The sequence below is a fragment of the Salvelinus alpinus genome, chromosome 2 (assembly GCF_045679555.1).
Source record: "Salvelinus alpinus chromosome 2, SLU_Salpinus.1, whole genome shotgun sequence".
In the NCBI taxonomy this organism is placed as follows: domain Eukaryota; kingdom Metazoa; phylum Chordata; class Actinopteri; order Salmoniformes; family Salmonidae; genus Salvelinus; species Salvelinus alpinus.
In genome coordinates, this window is record NC_092087.1 from 122,741,924 (window position 1) to 122,762,271 (window position 20,348).

The 20,348-nt window shown below is 40.8% G+C and overlaps 1 protein-coding gene across 2 annotated transcripts in view; it reads right to left on the bottom strand.

Annotated features, from left to right (window-relative positions):
• The window catches only part of LOC139568648 (VPS10 domain-containing receptor SorCS3-like), a 258,964-nt gene that overhangs the window by 11,596 nt on the left and 227,020 nt on the right, over positions 1-20,348 (bottom strand). For both annotated transcript variants that reach the window (XM_071390614.1, XM_071390615.1), the window contains one exon: positions 19,549-19,728. The gene's annotated coding sequence lies outside the window, so the exon portion shown is untranslated. The remainder of the gene's footprint in view (positions 1-19,548; positions 19,729-20,348) is intronic.

Sequence of the window (20,348 nt, forward strand, 5' to 3'; positions counted from 1 at the left end):
ATCACTGTATTTATTTTATTGTTCACATCACAAGGTGCACCTGTGTAAATATCATGCGGTTTATTCAACTTCTTGATATGCCACACCTGTCAGATGGATGGATTATCTTGGATAAGGAGAAATGCTCACTAACAGAGATGTAAACAACTTTGTGTCTATGGACATTTTCTGGGATCTTTTATTTCAGCTCATGAAACACGGGACCAACATGTTGTGTTTATGATTTTCTTCAGTGTATATACATAGATATAACACTTGATATATTATATTAATAATAAGTGAGGAGAGATTCGTATTAATATGTAACTTAAACAACCTAGGAGTCTGCACAACTATAATGTACTAAGCTGGACACCATACTTTTGTTTGACTTAATGGAAAGAAACTGAATCAATACACTACAAAAGCTGCGATTCAGTGGTGCTGTAATGTCCTTAACTGGACACTGTACCCTCATTGGAATCACATGGTCCTTATAACTATTTTCCCGACCAACCATAACACCATAACTTCACTTGACAGCCTGTCAATAAATTGGGGGAGGTTCTTAATCACACTGAGGCCAGACCAGGCCATAGTGATTCCTAGAGAGACCTCAGGCTTTATTGCGTCCTGTTAGTTCAGGCTAGGTAATTAATTGATAAATCATTGACAGCGTCATTATTAGAATGGGCACTTGTCTAACCTGCTTTGCCCGATGTAAATCACTTTGTGATTGGGAGGTAGCTAACGTCAGCCGGTGGAAGTCAGCCATCCCTGACCTGGCTGCCTGTGTTGACATGGAGTCCCCCAGGGCTCAGTCTTCCTACCTCTGCTGATCTGGAGCATTTGTCAACCGCAGCCCAATCAATATATAATAATTATGCGTTGAAATGGAAAGAATTTCTATTATATGTATTGTGCTGAGGGATAGGAGAGAGAAGCTGTAACATAACACAGTAATACTGTATGTCCTTTGGCTCAAAATCATATCAAATTTGTCACGTTTGCTGGAACAATTATCGGACCAAACTGCTGCGCGATATGGTTTCCACATAATATTTATTTGAAAACGAACAAAATTACAAAGAAAGAACGAAAGAAACAACGAACCGTGACTACAGAGGTACTATGTGCACTAACTCAAAAATGCCACTTAAATATGATCCCCAATTAAAGACAACGATTACCAGCTGCCTCTAATTGGGAATCATACCAATCACCAACATAGAAAAACAAACTAGAACCCCACATAGAAATAATAAACTAGACTAACCCCCAGTCACGCCCTGACCTACTCTACCATAGAAAATAAAGGCTCTCTATGGTCAGGACGTGACAAAATTGTATTTATCACATGCTTCGTAAACAACTGGTGTAGACTAACAGTGAAATGCTTACTTACGGGCTCTTCCAACAATACAGAGAGAAAAATATAGAAAAGTAATGATAAATACATAATGAGTAACGATAACTTGGCTATATACACGGGCTACCAGTACCAAGTTGACGTGCAGATGTATGAGGTAATTGAGGTAGATATGTACATTTACAGGAGGTAGAGGTAAAGTGTTGATATTGGTCACATTCTGTATGTGATTTGTTATAGTGATTATGGCTATGAACGGCGTAGGGAAGGGAACTGTCTACCAGCATTTGGGTTCAACCCAACTGTTGTATCAAGGAGCTGCAGCCAAGGACAGAAGTACCTCATCAGCACAGGGTGAGTTGCACATAGGGACTCTGTCACGGGTTACACAAAATACACAAAATAATCCCGCACAAACCTAAGCGGGCCTAACAGGCTTAAATAGACCGAAATCAAGAAACACAAAAAGGAACAGGTGCAACTAATAAGACTAAACTAACAGAAAAGGAAAAAGGGATCGGTGGCGGCTAGTAGACCGGCGACGACGACCGCCGAGCACCGCCCGAACAGGCAGGGGAGCCACCTTCGGTGGAAGTCGTGACAGACACTATTTTGTAGCGTTTCTATGTTGTCTATTCTGAGTGAAGGCAACCCTTCTGTATATTTCTGCTCAATGAAAGGTAAAATATTTTTCCGTTTCATTTTGTAAAGCATTATGATGGTCATAATATGGTCCATGTTAAAAAGCCTAAATAGGTATCACACATTTCAAAAGAGAAGTACCAAAAAACATTACATCTTACAGTGGCTACAGTATCTCTCTGTATAGGTTGGCCAATGCTTTGTCATCTTCCCACTGTAATGACACACTGTCAGGGTGGCACACCTTCTGGCACGGCTCCTAGTGTGAATAGTGATATTGGCTATTTAGGCCTGAGTCATTCACCAGACAGTAGATCTATACTGAGTGACAAAGTGTACTACTGAGAGCTACAAAGCACAGTCAGGAGTCCTAGGACACAGATTAGGACGCCTCAGGATGGTGTAGGTCTGAGGAGAACTGTACATTCTTCATCATCAAAACAAATCAAATGTATTTATATTGTCCTTCTTACATCAGCTGATATCTCAAAGTGCTGTACAGAAACCCAGGCTAAAACCCCAAACAGCAAGCAATGCAGGTGTAGAAGCACGGTGGCTAGGAAAAACTCCCTAGAAAGGCCAAAACCTAGGAAGAAACCTAGAGAGGAACCAGGCTATGAGGGGTGGCCAGTCCTCTTCTGGCTGTGCGGGGTGGAGATTATAACAGAACATGGCCAAGATGTTCAAATGTTCATAAATGACCAGCATGGTCAAATAATAATAATCACAGTAGTTGTCGAGGGTGCAGTGTGGCATTCATTTATGCATTCGCTTCCCCAAGCTTAAAACCTTTTGTCAATAGGGGGGCGCTATTTTCACTTTGTAAAAAATCGTGCACAAATTAACCTTTTCTCAATACAGGGGGTGCTGTTTCCACTTTGGAAAATATCGTCTCCAAATTAAACTGCCTCATACTCAATTCTTGCTCGTACAATATGCATATTATTATTACTATTGGATAGAAAACAATCTCTAGTTTCTAAAACCGTTTGAATTATGTCTGTGAGTGAACCAGAACTCTTTCTACAGCGAAATTCATGACAGGACATGCGAAGGTCTGAAAACTAGGCTCTGATCTCGGATCAGTTTAAAACTCTGTGTGTGCCCTATGGATCGAAATGAACTGCACCCGCCTTCCCCTGGATGTCAGTAACCAATGAGAAGTGGAATGGTGTTTCTACGTATTTGTCAGAGCTTATAAAAGGGCAAGGAACGAGGTGCGCTCCCTTTTCGACTTCCGCCATTACGCAACGCAAGACCCCAGGATAGCATTTTGAAACGCTCAGTTATCGGCCTTAGATATGTCCGTCTGTAATTTAATTCGGTATAGGTGTTAGAAACATCATGACGAAGTTATTTGAAACCGATTTATATCAGTTTATGCGAGTATATTGCTATTTTCGGAATTTTCGTAGTATTGCGTTTGAGGATGTGCCAGGTAGCTACTGTTAGCTGCTAGTTCCGACGTTGAAGTGGACGTTTTACAACAAAGCAACGATTCTTTTGGACAAAAGGACACCTTGCCCAAGATTCTGATGGAAGCTCGTCCAAAAGTAAGAACTATTTATGATTTTATTCCGTATTTATGTGGAAAAATGTAAACGCATTTTTCGGCCAATATTGCGGCACTAGTCTGGCTGTAACGCACACTGTATGCCTAGTAAGGTTAATTTTAAAAATCTAAATCAGCGGTTGCATTAATAACCAATGCATCTTTCATTAGCTGTCCAACCTGTATTTTTTTAGTCAATCTAATCGATAAATAATCGTAAACTTAGGTGCCCTTCCAAGATGGCGCCGGCCAGAAAGCATGCCATGTTTTGACAGATTACATTGCATAACCACGATTTGTGATGCTAAATATGCACATTTTCGAACAAACTCTATATGCATTGTGTAATATGATGTTACAGGACTGTCATCTGAAGAATTCTGAGAAGGTTAGTGAAGAAATTAATATATTTTGGTGGTGATAACGTTATCGCGCTTTTTGCCTCGAATCAATGCTGGGGTGATGTTAGCTCATGTGGTATGCTAATATAACGATATATTGTGTTTTCGCTGTAAAACACTTAGAAAATCTGAAATATTGTCTGGATTCACAAGATGTTGGGCTTTCATTTGCTGTACGCTGTGTATTTTTCAGAAATGTTTTAAGATGAGTAATTAGGTTATACACGTTGCTCTCTGTAGTTATTCTAGTCGCTTTGGGTGAGTTTTGTGATAGTGGCTGCAATGGTAAACTGTGATTTATACCTGAAAAATGCAAATTTTTCTAAAAAAACATATGCTATACCATAAATATGTTATCAGACTGTCATCTTATGAAGTTGTTTCTTGGTTAGTGGCTATACATATCTTTATTTAGTCGAATTAGTGATAGCTACTGATGGAGTAAAAAAATGGTGGACAAAAAAAAGTTGTGTCTTTTGCTATGGTGGTTAGCTAATAGAAATACATATTTTGTCTTCCCTGTAAAACATTTTAAAAATCAGAAATGATGGCTGGATTCACAAGATGTTGGGCTTTCATTTGCTGTATGCTGTGTATTTTTCAGAAATGTTTTAGGATGAGTATTTTGGTAATTGACGTCGGTCTCTGTAATTATTCCGGCTGCTTCCAACGCTATTTCAGATTGCAGCTGCAATGTAGAACTGTGATTTATACCTGAAATATGCACATTTTTCTAAAAAAACATATGCTATACCATAAATATGTTATCAGACTGTCATCTTATGAAGTTGTTTCTTGGTTAGTGGCTATATATATCTTTATTTAGTCGAAATTGTGATAGCTGCCCATGCAGGAAAAAAATTGGGGAGAAAAAAAAGTTGTGTCTTTTGCTATCGTGGTTAGCTAATAGATTTACATATTGTGTCTTCCCTGTAAAACATTTTAAAAATCAGAAATGATGGCTGGATTCACAAGATCTGTATCTTTCATCTGGTGTCTTGGACTTGTGATTTAATGATATTTAGATGCTAGTATTTACTTGTGACGCTATGCTAGGCTATGCTAGTCAGCTTTTTTACTGTGGGGGGTGCTCCCGGATCCGGGATGAGTACCAAGTAAAAGTTAAACTGCCTCGTACTCAATTCTTGCTCATACAATATGCATATTATTATTACTATTGGATAGAAAAAACTCTATAGTTTCTAAAACCGTTTGAATTATATCTGTGAGTAAAACAGAACTCATTTTGCAGCAAACTTCCTCTCAGGAAGTGAAAAATCTGAAATCGAGGCTCTGTTCCAGGGCCTTCCTATTAATTTGCCTGAAATCTATGGATCTACATGCACTGCATACGCCTTCCACTAGATGTCAACAGGCAGTGAGAGGTGGAATGGGGTGTCTAGCTTGATCTGAGGCCGAACAAGAGCTTTTGGAATGACGTGTCTGGAATTTTCGTTGTCTTGGAAGGCGCGAGAAGGAACCCCAGGTTGCGTTCTGAAAAGCTTTCGGAATAGACGTTAGATATCTCCGGCTCTGATTTTATTTGATATATGTGATAAAAACATCATAAAGTAGTTATTTTAAACCGAGTTATATCAGTTTATTGAACGTTTATTGCGATTTTCGGCATTTTCTTTTCTTTGCGTTATGTGGAGTTGGGCACGTTTGCGCCACATGGCTAGCTTTGGTTGCTAATTCGACAGGAGAAGAGGACATTCTACAACCAAACAACGATTATTCTGGACAAAGGACAACTTGTACAACATTCTGATGGAAGCTCATCAAAAGTAGGAACCATTTATGATGTTATTTCGTATTTCTGTTGAAAATGTTTAGTCATATTTTCCGCCCTTATTTTGGGCGCTGTCTCGCTATAACGTAAGCTGTATGTCGTACTAAAGTTATTTTTTTAAATCTAACACAGCGGTTGCATTAAGAACTAGTGTATCTTTCATTTGCTGTACAACATGTATTTTTTAGTAAAGTTTATGATGAGTTATTTGATTAGATTAGGTGACTCTCCAAGATTTCTCCGGACAATTTTGTGTATTTTGACTACGTATTCACATTGTAAAACCACGATTTGTACCGCTAAAAATGCACATTTTCGAACAAAACATATATGTATTGTGTAATATGATGTTATAGGACTGTCATCTGATGAAGTTTGTCAAGGTTAGTGAATAAATGTATATCTTTTGCTGGTTTTTTCGCTATCGCTATCGCTACCTTTGCGGTGAATGAATGCGGTTGTGTGGTTGACTATTGTAGTTAGCTAATATAATGCTATATTGTGTTTTCGCTGTAAAACACTTAAAAAATCGGAAATATTCGCTGGATTCACAAGATGTTTGTCTTTCATTTGCTGTACACCATGTATTTTTCATAAATGTTTTATGATGAGTATTTAGGTATTTCACCTTGCTCTCTGTAGTTATTCTAGCTGCTTTGGTGATATTTGTGATTGTAGCTGCAATGTAAAACTATGATTTATACCTGAAATATGCACGTTTTTCGAACAAAACATATGCTATAAGACTGTCATCTGATGAAGTTGTTTCTTGGTTAGTGACTAATTATATCTTTATTTGGTCGAATTTGTGATAGCTACCTATGCGGTAAAAAAATTGTGAAAATATGCGGTTGAGTCTTTTGCTATTGTGGTTAGCTAATAGAAATACATATTCTGTTTTCGCTGTAAAACATTTTAAAAATCGGAAATGATGGCTGGATTCACAAGATGTGTATCTTTCAATTGGTGTCTTCGACTTGTGATTTCATGATATTTAGATGCTAGTATTTACCTGTGGCGCCATGCTAGGCTATGCTAGTCAGCTTTTTTACTGATGAGAATGCTCCCGGATCCGGGATGGTGACTCGTGAGACGTTAATAGTCAAGTTTTGTCTAGGAGTTAGTAAGCATTTTGGAGTTTTGTCAATGTTTACCGACAACTACTGTATGTCTTGTGTCAGACATTAACTTTCAAGGTTAAATGTATGGTTTTGTTAAGTAGTTACTAAGCGTTTTTAAGTTTAGTCAAAGAATAGCAAGTCTTGTTCACTAGCTCTGTCACTTCCACAATCACTTTGATGTTAAAAATAACATTTTTGAACGTGACCAATACCTTAGCCTTGTTAACTAGTAGTGTCATGAAGCCATAACCTCAGTAAACCATACTGAACATGTACTAACTCATTCTTACGGTATCTTCTTAAGGTACCGAAAAGTGGTGTTCAACAACTGCATCAAGGGAGTCAAGGACATGTACACACCCTGGAAGCAGAAGTGTCCCAATAGGGCTCAAAAAGGCCTTTCTCTCTCTACCAGAGAGGGCAAGCTTACCGCCGACCTGCACATCAACGTCACCTTCCTTGTGCATCTGGATGAGGTAGAGCTGGGCCAAAAGCCAAAATGTCTCCTTTTTGGGCCTGTAGGAGCCCAAATGGACACCTTTGTATACATTACTGTTATGAGTTGCATTGGTTTTTACCTTTAAGCCATGGAATGTAAAACAATGTGCTTTGTATTGTTCTGCATGGTTGTAAAAGTAGTACTAGCATGTGGTGTAAAACTCACTCACTGTAGGCCTGTTACTGAGTGAAATATGGATGTGTTTCCCATGTTCGGCATGGATGTTTCTCCAGGCATACGCCTGAAACGATTTCACTGTTATGTCATCCCATATAAGACAACTCCTGAAAGATTGCAACACGCCATCACCTACACACAGCTACATGCCCCAAGCCCCGAGCTGAGAGGCAGAGTAAGAGATAAAGACCTTAGAGAGAGATGCACCCCTGGAGACCCTGTTATAGAGTGATAGACTCAGAGTAGCCTCCTTCTAGGGCCAGGGCCTTGCCTCACTCCCCTCACTCCCTAGACACTGTTCAACCACCTCACATTAAATTCAGGTGGAAGAAGTGCGGAGGCGCTCTGCTCGGTGCGGCAGTGCTTTCCCCCTGCACTGCAGATAAGAAGTGTCTCTACCACAAGGTCTCTCTCGGGCCCAGCTGTCACATTACAGTGTGATGAGTTGAGGAAATTAGGATGTATTTATTTCACTAAGAGAGGCCTCCTCTGCCATGTGGTCAAAAAGTTTGTGAAATGTATCTTATAATAATTTCAGTCCCCAAATAATTCAAAACAACTATCACAGGAGACTAATGGAGGTGAAGAATCTTCATGGCGTTGGGTCTCATGCATTTGGAAAATCCTTCGGTCCCATTGAATCAGACTTTAATTTATATTCATGAAGCAAGAGATGGCAGTATTTCTTGGGGAGAGCAAATGGGCCTAAATATTTGATGTGTTCACAAAACGAAAAGGAGAGAGGGAGGTGGAAGAAAGTTTGATGTTTTGAGAGAGGGATGGGATCTGTAGTGTCAAATGTCAAGTTTTCATTATCACAAAGTGACCTTATAGCATGTCATGTGTACACCAACCAGATTTACTGTACATTAGCTACCTTATAGCATGTCATGTGTACACCAACCATATTTACTGTACATTAGCTACCTTATAGCATATCATGTGTGCACGATCCAGATTTACTGTACATTAGCTACCTTATGCATGTAATGTGTACACCAACCATATTTACTGTACATTAGTTGCCTTATAGTATGTAATGTGTACACCAACCAGAACCAATGGAATAGTCCCAAAAGTGCAAATCAGTCCATCTAGCTCTCCAGGCAGGCTCAAACACTCAAAGCATTTGAAAGAAAGCTAAAACTATTTGAACCCAGGTATGACACCCCATCAGCACGACAGCACTGACATCACACCGTTTATACCATCCTTAGTGTGTTGACATTCACCTGAACAAGAGTACTTTACACTGTCCTACTGTGTCTGAACCTGAACTAACAAAACCCCTCATTGTCAACCAGCACTGTTGTCCAGACCATGACGCTTACCCTACTTTGCATTTTGGATTTTGAGGCCCTCTGAGTCACACACGGAGACACGGACACAAAGCGTGACATTTAGCCAGTGGGCCATCATAAGCCTCATGCAGATTAGCTAGCGATCCCAGTGCACCTCGATAGAGAACTAGAAGTGTCCAGAGAGTGTGAACAACGGATACCAACAAAAGCCTGAGTGAAATCGACGCCACCGAAGACCTAAGTGCTATTCCGAGTGCCATTTTGGCAAAGGCTTGTGGGCCATTACAGTTCCACACAGTAGCTATCACTGTAATCCCTTTTCTTCCATTTTATTCTGCCTTTCTTTATTCGGCTTATTCATAGTTTTACATTTTCTGGGTATAATGGCGTGAAATATACCCCCAGTAGCATTCCCCCATACACAGCCAACCCTCCCGTGTTTTCACACTCTGCTGCGCTTGAAAAGAAGCAGAACAGATAGCGAATAAGGACCGAGAGAGAGAGGGCGCGAGAGAGAGAGAAATCGTTTTTGCCTTTTGTTATTGTTGTGTTTGTTTCGGGACTGGAGCCCCGTTGTGCTAATGCATTGTTGCAAATAAAGATCCCAATTGCATTGCGTTACAATGTGCTGCAGGGAGGCTGGGAGTTAGTTGTGCTTGCTCGCAGGGTACGGGCGGGATAAGTGGGAGGATTTGGTCGCAGTGGCAGCTGGAGCCACTGACAACTGCTGCAGATACTGTAGAGGCAGAGCAGGGAGTGTCTAACACACACATTAGCATCTCTCACACACAGAGAGAGAGACACACACACACACCTCATTAGCAGTAACAGGCAAACACACTGCTCTCACGGTGGGGCAGAATATGATGCAATCCCAATGTTGGGCTGGTGCTGACTGCTTGTGGCTGTGTGTGAATGTTGCTCAGCAGTCTGTTGACTAGTGTACCTGCCACCCTACTCTCTTGTGATTACTACACTGCCTTGACCTCCCTATGGTTCTCTCTCACTACATCACACACACATATACACACACAAACACACACACTCACACCACAGGAGCCAGACACTCCCAGTGGTGTTATGTAACATGTCAGACTCTGGATGCACGCTAATGTAGAGGTGTCACAACAGCAACTGTTGGAATTTTGACAAAAACAAAGAATGATGCCCTGCCTGTGCCCATGCATGCTGGGTGCTGATTACTGAGTGGTACTGTGGTTTTGGGGCATTGTATTAAACCCCATTTCAACAATGATATGTATTTTAAGTCTAGAATAAATACAAGTACAAGCATCTAGCTGGGCTCTCAAATACAATGGAATTGTCATATATATATTTTTTTTTATAATGATGTTTGGGACTTTTTCTGTCTTTCTTTCTTAATTTCTTTCTTCCTGTCTTTCTTTCTAGATTGTGTTTTTTTAATTTTTTTATAAAGATGAACTTTACCTTTCTTTTTTTTTCTTTCTTTCTTTCTTTCTTTCTTTCTTTCTTTCTTTCTTTCTTTCTTTCTTCATCTGTAGTCCTTACTTGAGACTTTACTTGCTTCCCAGGGTGACTCAATGAGAACCAACATCCAACTGGATTTCGGAGATGGCATTGCGGTCTCCTACGCCAACCTGTGCTGGATCGAAGAGGGTATCAGACACATTTATAAGGCGGCTGGGATATTCCGTGTCTCTGCCTTGGTGGAGAACACCCTGGGGTTTGATACTACCACCTTGTACCTCCATGTTACTTGTACGTCACCTCTATACATTCATCTATTTGGTCAGGGATATTCAATTCCCGCCATCGAGGAATTAAGTACTTCTGGTTGTAGTTTGTACTGTACCTTGTAGATAATTGGTCAGTTCATGTTATGTCGGCCATTGATTGGCCAGAGTGGTCGATAACCTGGTGCCCCTGGTCTGAATCAGTCGGTGATTGGAGGGAAAGGATGGAAAACAACAGTGCTGTGGGTCTCATGGATCATAACTGAATATCTCTGCCTCATATTTCTCTGTAAATAATCAACTTACTAAGTATACAACAGTGTACAGTGGAGGCAGTTATAGGCAAAGTACCAGAATGCCTTGCACATAGTTCAGAACATTGATGCTCTCTTGCACTTTTCATCTTGTAATCAAATCAAATTTTATTTGTCACATACACGTGTTAAGCAGATGTCATTGCGTGTGTAACAAAATGCTTGTGTTTCTAGCTGTAACAGTGCAGTAATATCTAACAATTTCACAACAAAACACACAATACACGCAAATCTAAAGTAAAGAAATGGAATTAAGAATATATAAATATTTGGGCGAGCAATGTCAGAGCGGCATAGAATAAGATAGAGTAGAATATAATAGAGTATATACACAACCATTCAAAAGTTTGGGGTCACTTAGAAAATGTTCATGTTTTAGAAAGATTTTTTTTTTGGGGTCCGTTAAAATAACATCAAGTTGATCAGAAATACAGTGTAGACATTGTTAATGTTGTAAATAACTATTGTAGCTAGAAACAGCAGATTTTTTATGGAATATTTTCAAAGGCGTACAGAGGCCCATTATCAGCAACCATCACTCCTGTGTTCCAATGGCACGTTGTGTTAGCTATTCCAAGTTTATCATTTTAAAAGGCTAATTGATCATTAGAAAGCCCTTTTGCAATTATGTTAGTACAGCTGGAAACAGTTGTTCTGATTAAAGAACCAATAAAACTGGCCTTCTTTAGACTAGTTGAGTATCTGGAGCATCAGCGTTTGTAGGTTTGATTACAACTCAAAATGGCCAGAAACAAAGACTTTCTTCTGAAACTCGCCAGTCTATTCTTGTTCTGAGAAATGAAGGCTATTCCATGCGAGAAAGTGCCAAGAATCTGAAGATCTCGTACAACGCTGTGTACTACTCCCTTCACAGAATAGCGCAAACTGGCACTAACCAGAATAGAAAGGAGTGGGAGGCCCTGATGCACAACTGAGCAAGAGAACAAGTACATTAGAGTGTCTAGTTTGAGAAACAGACGCCTCACAAATCTTCAACTGGCAGCTTCATTAACTTCTTATGGCTGCAGGGGCAGTATTGAGTAGCTTGGATGAAAAGGTGCACAGAGGTGCCTGCTCCTCAGTCCCAGTTGCTAATATATGCATATTATTATTGGTATTGGATAGAAAACACTCTGAAGTTTCTAAAACGGTTTGAATGATGTCTGTGAGTATAACAGAACTCATATGGCAGGCAAAAACCTGAGAAGAAAATCCAACCAGGAAGTGGGAAATGTGAGGTTTGTAGGTTTTCAACTCATCGCCTGTCGAATACACAGTGGGATATGGGTCAGTTTGCACTTCCTACGGCTTCCACTAGATGTCAACAGTCTTTAGAACCTTGTCTGATGCTTCTACTGTGGAGTGGGGCCGAAGGAGAGGGGAATGAGTAAGGTCTGCCATGACCTGAACATGCACTGACCATGCGCGTTCATGTGAGAGCGAGCTCTGTTCCATCACACTTCTGAAGACAATGGAATTCTCCGGTTGGAACATTATTGAAGATTTATGTTAAAAACATCCTAAAGATTGATTCAATACATCGTTTGACATGTTTCTACTGACTGTTACGGAACTTTTTTACATTTTGTCTGCTTTTAGTGAACGCGCTTCGTAACTTTGGATTTGTTTACCAAACACGCTAACAAAAGTAGCTATTTGGACATAAATGATGGACATTACCGAAGAAAACAAACATTTATTGTGGAAGTGGGAGTCCTGGGAGTGCATTCCGACGAAGATCAGCAAAGGTAAGTGAAGATTTATAATGCTATTTATGACTTTTGTTGACTCCACAATTTGGCGGGTAACTGTATGGCTTTTTTTTGTGGCTGAACGCTGTTATCAGATTATTGAATATTGTGCTTTTGCCAGAAAGCTTTTTTGAAATCTGACACAGCGGTTGCATTAAGAACAAGTGTATCTTTATCTTTCATCAAAGTTTATGATGAGTATTTCTGTTATTTGATGTGGCTCTCTGCAATTTCTCCTGATATTTTGGAGGCATTTCTGAACATGGCGCCAATGTAAACTGAGGTTTTTGGATATAAATATGAACTTTATCGAACAAAACATATATGTATTGTGTAACATGAAGTCCCATGAGTGTCATCTGATGAAGATCATCAAAGGTTAGTGATTCATTTTACCTCTATTTCTGCTTTTTGTGTCACCTGTCTTTGGCTGGAAAAAAATGTTTTTTTCTGTGATTTTGCGGTGACCTAACATAATCGTTTGTGGTGCTTTCGCTGTAAAGCCTTTTTGAAATCGGACAGTGTGGTGGGGTTAACTAGAAGTGTATCTTTAAAATGGTGTGAAATACTTGTATGCTTGAGGAATTGTAATTATGAGATTTCTGTTGTTTGAATTTGGCGCTCTGCACTTTCACTGGCTGTTGTCATATCGATCCCGTTAACGGGATTGCAGCCCTAAAAAGTTAATTAAATAGTATAAAAATAAAAGATTAAGATGGGCAAAAGAACACTATAAAGATGACACTGGACAGAAGAACTATGCCTAGAACTCCAGCATCCCGGAGTCGCCTCTTCACTGTTGACGTTGAGACTAGTGTTTTGCGGGACAACAGTATTTACAACATTAACAATGTCTAGACTGTTTTTATGATCAGTTTGATGCTATTTTAATAGACAAAAAAATGTGCTTTTTTCAAAAACAAGGACATGTCTAAGTCAACCCAAACTTTTGAACGGTAGTGTACAATATGAGATGAATAATGCAAAATATGTAAACTAGTGTTCCATTATTAGCCCTCGTGTTGTCTTAACATTCTGTATACTCCCTTTGTCCTAAGGGTAAAAAATGCCCCGCCTTCACTGTTCAACTAAAATAAAGCAGCTTAATTGAATTTTAAATCCCTATTTATCATGAAGAAACAACCTATCATTCATCATGAATATCTGGGTTTTCCCTCTTCACAATGCAGATACTACATTTATTAAGTGGACACCACTAATTTTTATTACAACACACCTGTCATAATTGTTTTCTTTACTAAAGTAGAGGTTTATTGTTATTATTAAAGGTACTGCATAAGTGTAAACATTCGTGTTTTAGCAAGAGATAGCACTTGTATAGACTAAGAAAGTAGCAGAAATGTGCAGAAAGTAGTTTTGAATGTATTTTATTGAAGGGAAAAACAATTGAACTTTTTTGGCAACATATTGATATATTCTTATATACTGTGCAATGAGGAATTCATCAACAAAATACTAGTATTCTTAATTTTTTTTAACATTGCCTCCACCGACAAGGTCTATAAACAACAACAATAAATAAGAATAAAAATCGATAATAGATACAAAACAAAAATGTGAAGAACTTAAATCAATCATCTCTAATTAGCACGTCGGACAGTATGCAAATGTGTGTGCATGGACGTTGCAGATGTATTTCTCACATGTGCAGCACATAGTATTTGTTTTACAGTCCTTCTTTGGGGGACAGAATTGGCATCTCCTCCTCTCGCCTGCCCCAGCTGCAGCCTCAGGTGGATCAGGACAAGATTCAGCCCCCTGAACAGCTTTCACAGGCGCTGCAGAGGCTGCTGTGCCTCTGCAGCGCCTGTGGGGGAGGCGCTCTCTTCTTTGAATGTGTGGGGTTACAATAGCCTTTGCCAGCTGCCCCAGGAACACCCTCCTCTTGTTCTGCTTATCAGGCATCCAGGTAGGGTTGATCTTGTTCCATATCATGAAGTCATTGTATGAGGACACATCAATGATGTTATGGAAGATGACCAGTGGCCAGCGGGCAGTCGTCCTCCTGCAGCTGTAAGTTCCAATCACCTTGTCCAGGTTGTCCACACCTCCTTTGTTGTGGTTGTAGTCCAGGATGATGGCTGCCTTCCTGTCCTAGTGATCGCTGATCTCAGCTGTTTTGTGCAGTGTGCTCAGGAGGACCACATTCTTGTTCCATTTTGGGAGGTAAGAAACTAGAGTGGTGGTGGGGGTGAAGGCAAACTTTGATGAAAAGGCCTTTCTCCCCCTTGTTGTGAGGAGTGCAAGGGGGAGCTCAGGCTTGTTCTTTCCTAACTGTGCCAACCATAGTGATCTTCCTCTTCAGAAGCTACTGGCTGAGATCATTAGAGGTGAAGAAATTGTCACACCTGACATTGTGCCCCCTCAGTCCTCAGTTCACATCAAGCACAACCCGCATCCCCTGGTTCTTCTCCGGGCCTCCACTGGTCGGATTCCCTGTGTAGACTTGTATCTTCCAAGCGTAGCTGGATTGTGCGTCACAGGCCACCAATATCTTTATGCCATACTTTGCTGGCTTGCTGGGCATATACTGCCGGAAAAGACAGCAACCTTTTGACAAAAGAGATTACTACCAGTAATTAGTATCAGTGTCACAGAAAACAAAATCAAATCAAACTTTATTTGTCACATGCGGCGAATACAACAAGTGTAGACTTTACAGTGAAATGCTAACTTACAAGCCATTAACCAACAGTGCAGTTCAAGAAGAAGAAAATATAAATATATAAGAAAGTAAATATCCCAAGATAAAAATGTATAATAAAAAGTAACACAGTAAGAATAACAATAACGAGGCTATATACAGGGGGTGCCGGTACAAGTCAGTGTGCGGGGGTACAGGCTAGTTGATGTTATCTGTACATGTAGGTGGGGGCGAAGTGACTAAGCATATGTAACAAACAAACTGTGAGTAGCAGCAGTGTCTTACAGGGAGGGGTGGGGGGGTCAATGTAAATTGTCCAGTGGCGATTTTATGGATTGTTCAGCAGTTTTATGGCTTGGGGGTAGAAGCTGTTGATGAGCCTTTTGGTCCTAGACTGGCGCTCTGGTACCGCTTGCCGTGCACTAGCAGAGAAAACAGTCTATAACTTGGGTGACTGGAGTCTCTGACAATTTTATGGGCTTTCCTCTGACACGCCTATTATATAGGTCCTGGATGGCAGGAAGCTTTGCCCCAGTGATGTACTGGGTAATTCGCACTACCCTCTGTAGCGTCTTACAGTCAGATGCAGAGCAGTTGCCATACCAGGAGGTGATGCAACCGGTCAGGATGCTCTCGATGTTGCAGCTGTAGAACCTTTTGAGGATCTGGGGACCCATGCAAAATCTTTTCAGTCTCCTGAAGAGGAAAAGGTTTTGTTGTGCCGTCTTCACAACTGTCTTGGTATGTTTGGACCATGCTAGTTCGTTGGTGATATGGACACCAAGGAACTTGAAATTGTCGACATGCTCCACTACAGCCTGTTCGGCCCGCCTTTTCTTGTAGTCCACAATCAGCTCCTTAGTCTTGCTCACATTGAGGGAGCGATTGTTGTCCTGGCACCACACTGCCAGTTTTCTGACCTCCTCCCTATAGGCCATCTCATCGTTGTCGGTGATCAGACCTACCACTGTTGTGTCATCAGCAAACTTAATGATGGTGTTGGGGTCGTGTTTGGCCACGCAGTCGTGGATGAACAGGGAATACAGGAGGGGACTAAGTACACACCCCTGAGGGGCCCCAGTGTTAAGGATCAGCGTGGCAGATGTGTTGTTGCCTACTCTTACCACTCAGGGGCGGCCCGTCAGAAAGTCCAGGATCCAGTTGCAGAGGGAGGTGTTAGCTTAGAGATGAGCTTCGTAGTCAATGAACAGCGTTCTCACATAGGTTTTCCTTTGGTCCAGGTGAGAAAGGGCAGTGTGGAGTGCGATTGAGATTGCATCCTCTGTGGATCTGTTTGGGTGGTATTGGAGTGGGTCTAGGGTGTCCGGGAGGATGCTGTTGATGTGAGCCATGACCAGCCTTTCAAAGCACTTCATGGCTACCGACGTGAGTGCCACGGGGCGGTAATCATTTAGGCAGGTTACCTTCGCTTCTTTGGGCACAGGGACTGTGGTGATCTGCTTGAAACATGTAGGTATTTCAGACTCGGTCAGGGAGAGGTTGAATATGTCAGTGAAGTCACTTGACAGTTGGTCCGCGCATGCTTTGAATAAACGTCCTGGTAATCCGTCTGGCCCAGCGGATTTGTGAATGTTGACCTGTTTATAGGTTTTGTTCACATCGGCTACCGAGAGCATTATCACACAGTCGTCCAGAACAGCTAGTGCTATGCTTCAGTGTTGCTTCGGTATGCTTCAGTGTTGCTTGCCTCGAAGCGAGCATAAAAGGCATTTAGCTTGTCTGGGAGGCTCGCATCACTGGGCAGCTCACGTCTGGGTTTCCCTTTGTAGTCCGTAATAGTTTTAAAGCTCTGCCACATCCGACGAGCATCAGAGCCGGTGTAGTAGAATTCAATCTTAATCCTGTATTGTTGATTTGCTTGCTTGATGGTTTGTCTGAGGGCATAGCGGGATTTCTTATATGCGTCCGGATTAGTCTCCCGCTCCTTGAGAGCGGCAGCTCTAGCCTTTAGCTCGATGAGGATGTTGCCTGTAATCCATGGCTTCTGGTTGGGATATATACATACAGTCACTGTGGGGACAACGTCATCGATGCACTTATTGATGTATTCCTCAATGCCATTGGATGAATTCCGGAACATATTCCAGTCTGTGCTAGCAAAACAGTTCTGTAGCGTAGCATCCACGTCATCTGACCACTTCCGTACTGAGCGAGTCACTGGTACATCCTTCTTTAGTTTTTGCTTGTAAGCAGAAATCAGGAGGATATAGTTATGGTCAGATTTGCCAAATGGAGGGCGAGGGAGAGCTTTGTATGCATCCCTGTGTGTGGAGTAAAGGTGGTGTAGGATTTTTTCCCCCTGGTTGCACGTGATATGCTGTTTAAATTTGGTAAAACGGATTTAAGTTTGCCTGCATTAAAGTTCCTGGCCACTAGGAGCGCCACTTCTGGGTGAGCATTTTGTTCTTTGCTTATGGCCTTATAGAGTAGGTTGAGTGCGGTCTTAGTGCCAGTTTTGCTTTGTGGTGGTAAATAGACGGCTACGAATAATACAGATGAGAACTCTCTTGGTAGATAGTGTGGTTATCATAAGGTAATCTACCTCAGGCGAGCAATACCTCGAGACTTCTTTAATATTAGACATCGCACACCAGCTGTTATTAACAAAAAGACACACATTCCCACCCATCGTCTTACCAGAGGTAGCGTCTCTGTTCGGCCGATGCATGTAAAATCCCGCTAGCGTTATATTGTCCGTATCTTCATTCAGCCAAGTCTCTGTGAAACATAAGATGTTACAGTTTTTAATGTCCCGTTGGTTGGATAATCTTTATCGTAGGTCATCAATTTATTTTCCAATGATTTCACGTTAGCAAGACGAATGGAAGGCAATGGGAGTTTACTCGCTCGCCTCCGGATTCTCAGAAGGGTGCCCGATCTGCGCCCTCTTTTCCGTTGTCTTTTCTTCACGCAAAAGGCGCGGATCTGGGCCTGTTCCATTGAAAGCAGGATATCCTTCTCGTCGGACTCATTAACCTCGCTTGGGTATGTGGGACGTTACCGTCCCACCTCTTCAACAGCCAGTGAAACTGCTGGGCGCCAAATTCAAATACAGAAATACTCATTATAAAAATTCAGAAAACAAAACATATTTTACATAGGTTTAAAGATGAACGTCTTGTGAATCCAACCACGGTGTCAGATTTTAAAAATGCTTTACGGCGAAAGCATACCTTATGATTATTTGAGAACATAGCCCACTAGACAATTCATTACAAACAGTAACCAGCCAAGTAGAACAGAGTCAGAGTCAGAAATAGAGATAAAATGAATCCCTTACCTTTGATGATCTTCATATGGTTGACTCAGCAGACATTAGTTTACTCAATAAATGTTTCTTTTGTTCGATAAAGTCTCTTTATATACAAAAACCTCAGTTTTGTTAGCGCATTTTCTTCAGTAATCCACAGGCTCAAACGCAATCAAAACAGGAAGACAAAAAAATCCAAATTGTATCCGTAAAGTTCATAGAAACATGTCAAACAATGTTTATATTCAAGCCTCAGATTGTTTTTAGCCTAAATAATCGATTATATTTCAACCGGACAATAACGTCGTCAATTTAAAAGGTAAACAAGAATTGCTCTCTCTCTGTCGAGCGCATGAAAAAGCTCTGCGACACTTTAGCGTCCAGTCATTCCGAATGCTCTTATTCCCTCATTTTCAGAATACAAGCCGGAAACTATTTCTAAAGACTGTTGACATCTAGTGGAAGGCATAGAAACTGCAGTTTGAGTCCTAAGTCAATGGATACTGTTATGGCATTGAATAGAAAACTACAAAAACAAAACTACTTCCTGAATGGATTTTTCTCAGGTTTTCGCCTGCCAAATCAGTTCTGTTATACTCACAGACACTATTTTAACAGTTTTGGAAACTTTAGAGTGTTTTCTATCCAAATCTACCAGTTATATGCATATCATATCTTCTGGGCCCGAGAAGCAGGCAGTTTAAATTGGGCATGCATTTCATCCAAAATTCCAAATGCTGCCCTCTACCCTAGTAAAGTTAACTGAAATAGTTTCTTCCAGTCCATGGTGAGTAATTGCTTTTCTGATGTCCAGAAGTTATTTTCGGTCATAAGAGACAGTAGCATCAACTTAATGTACACAATAAGTTAAAAAATCAGTTACACAAAATGCAAAAAAACAAACAAAATAGCACAATTGGTTGGGAGAATGTAAAACAATCACATAAATCAATGATATTACAGCAATACATAATAAAATTAACCTTGAAAATCACTTACATTACAGATATGAAAATAAAAATGTACTTCTGAACGGAACCAGTTGCTCATCCACTGTTTCTTCTGGACCAGGGCTGTAGAGGTATGGCAGACGCTCCATCCACTTCTCTCAGATCTCTCTTATGGCCCACAGTTTGTCTCTCACAAGTCTTGCAGGTCTTGACTCACACTCCTGGACATCTGAAAGAAAAAAACAGATCTATGACCTGTTGGGCTCTGAAACGTGCACTCATGGCTTCAGCAAAGAAATGTTGTTTATTTTGTCTTAAATTATTTTAATTTTGTCTGTGAACTTGAGTCATGTATGTGGTCGTGGAGGGGAGTTGCTGCACATTCACAAGAAAGTTTTAGCTTTTTCTGAGTTCAATCAGTAGTACACAATCTCAAATTATGTTTGTGTGTGTGTCTTTGTGATTTTTGTGGTGTGTAAATGATTTTATAACTGCCGGGTCAAAAATGACCCTAAGACAATATTTGTACCCTGGTGGTGTACAGCTTTCATAGAAATATGAACAAAGGCGATGTTTCACTTTTTCTAATGTTGGGGTCACTCTAGGAAAAGTCATAAAATTTCAAGTTAAACATAGCGGTGGATCATTTTTTACCCTTAGGACCACACATAGGTTAAAGTGGCCAGTGATTTCAAGTTAATGTATATAGGGCAGCAGCTTCTAATGTGCTAGTGATGGCTATTTAACATTCTGATGGCCTTGAGATAGAAGCAATGTTTTTCAGTCTCTCGGTCCCAGCTTTGATGCACCTGTACTGACCTCGCCTTCTGGATGATAGCGGGGTGAACA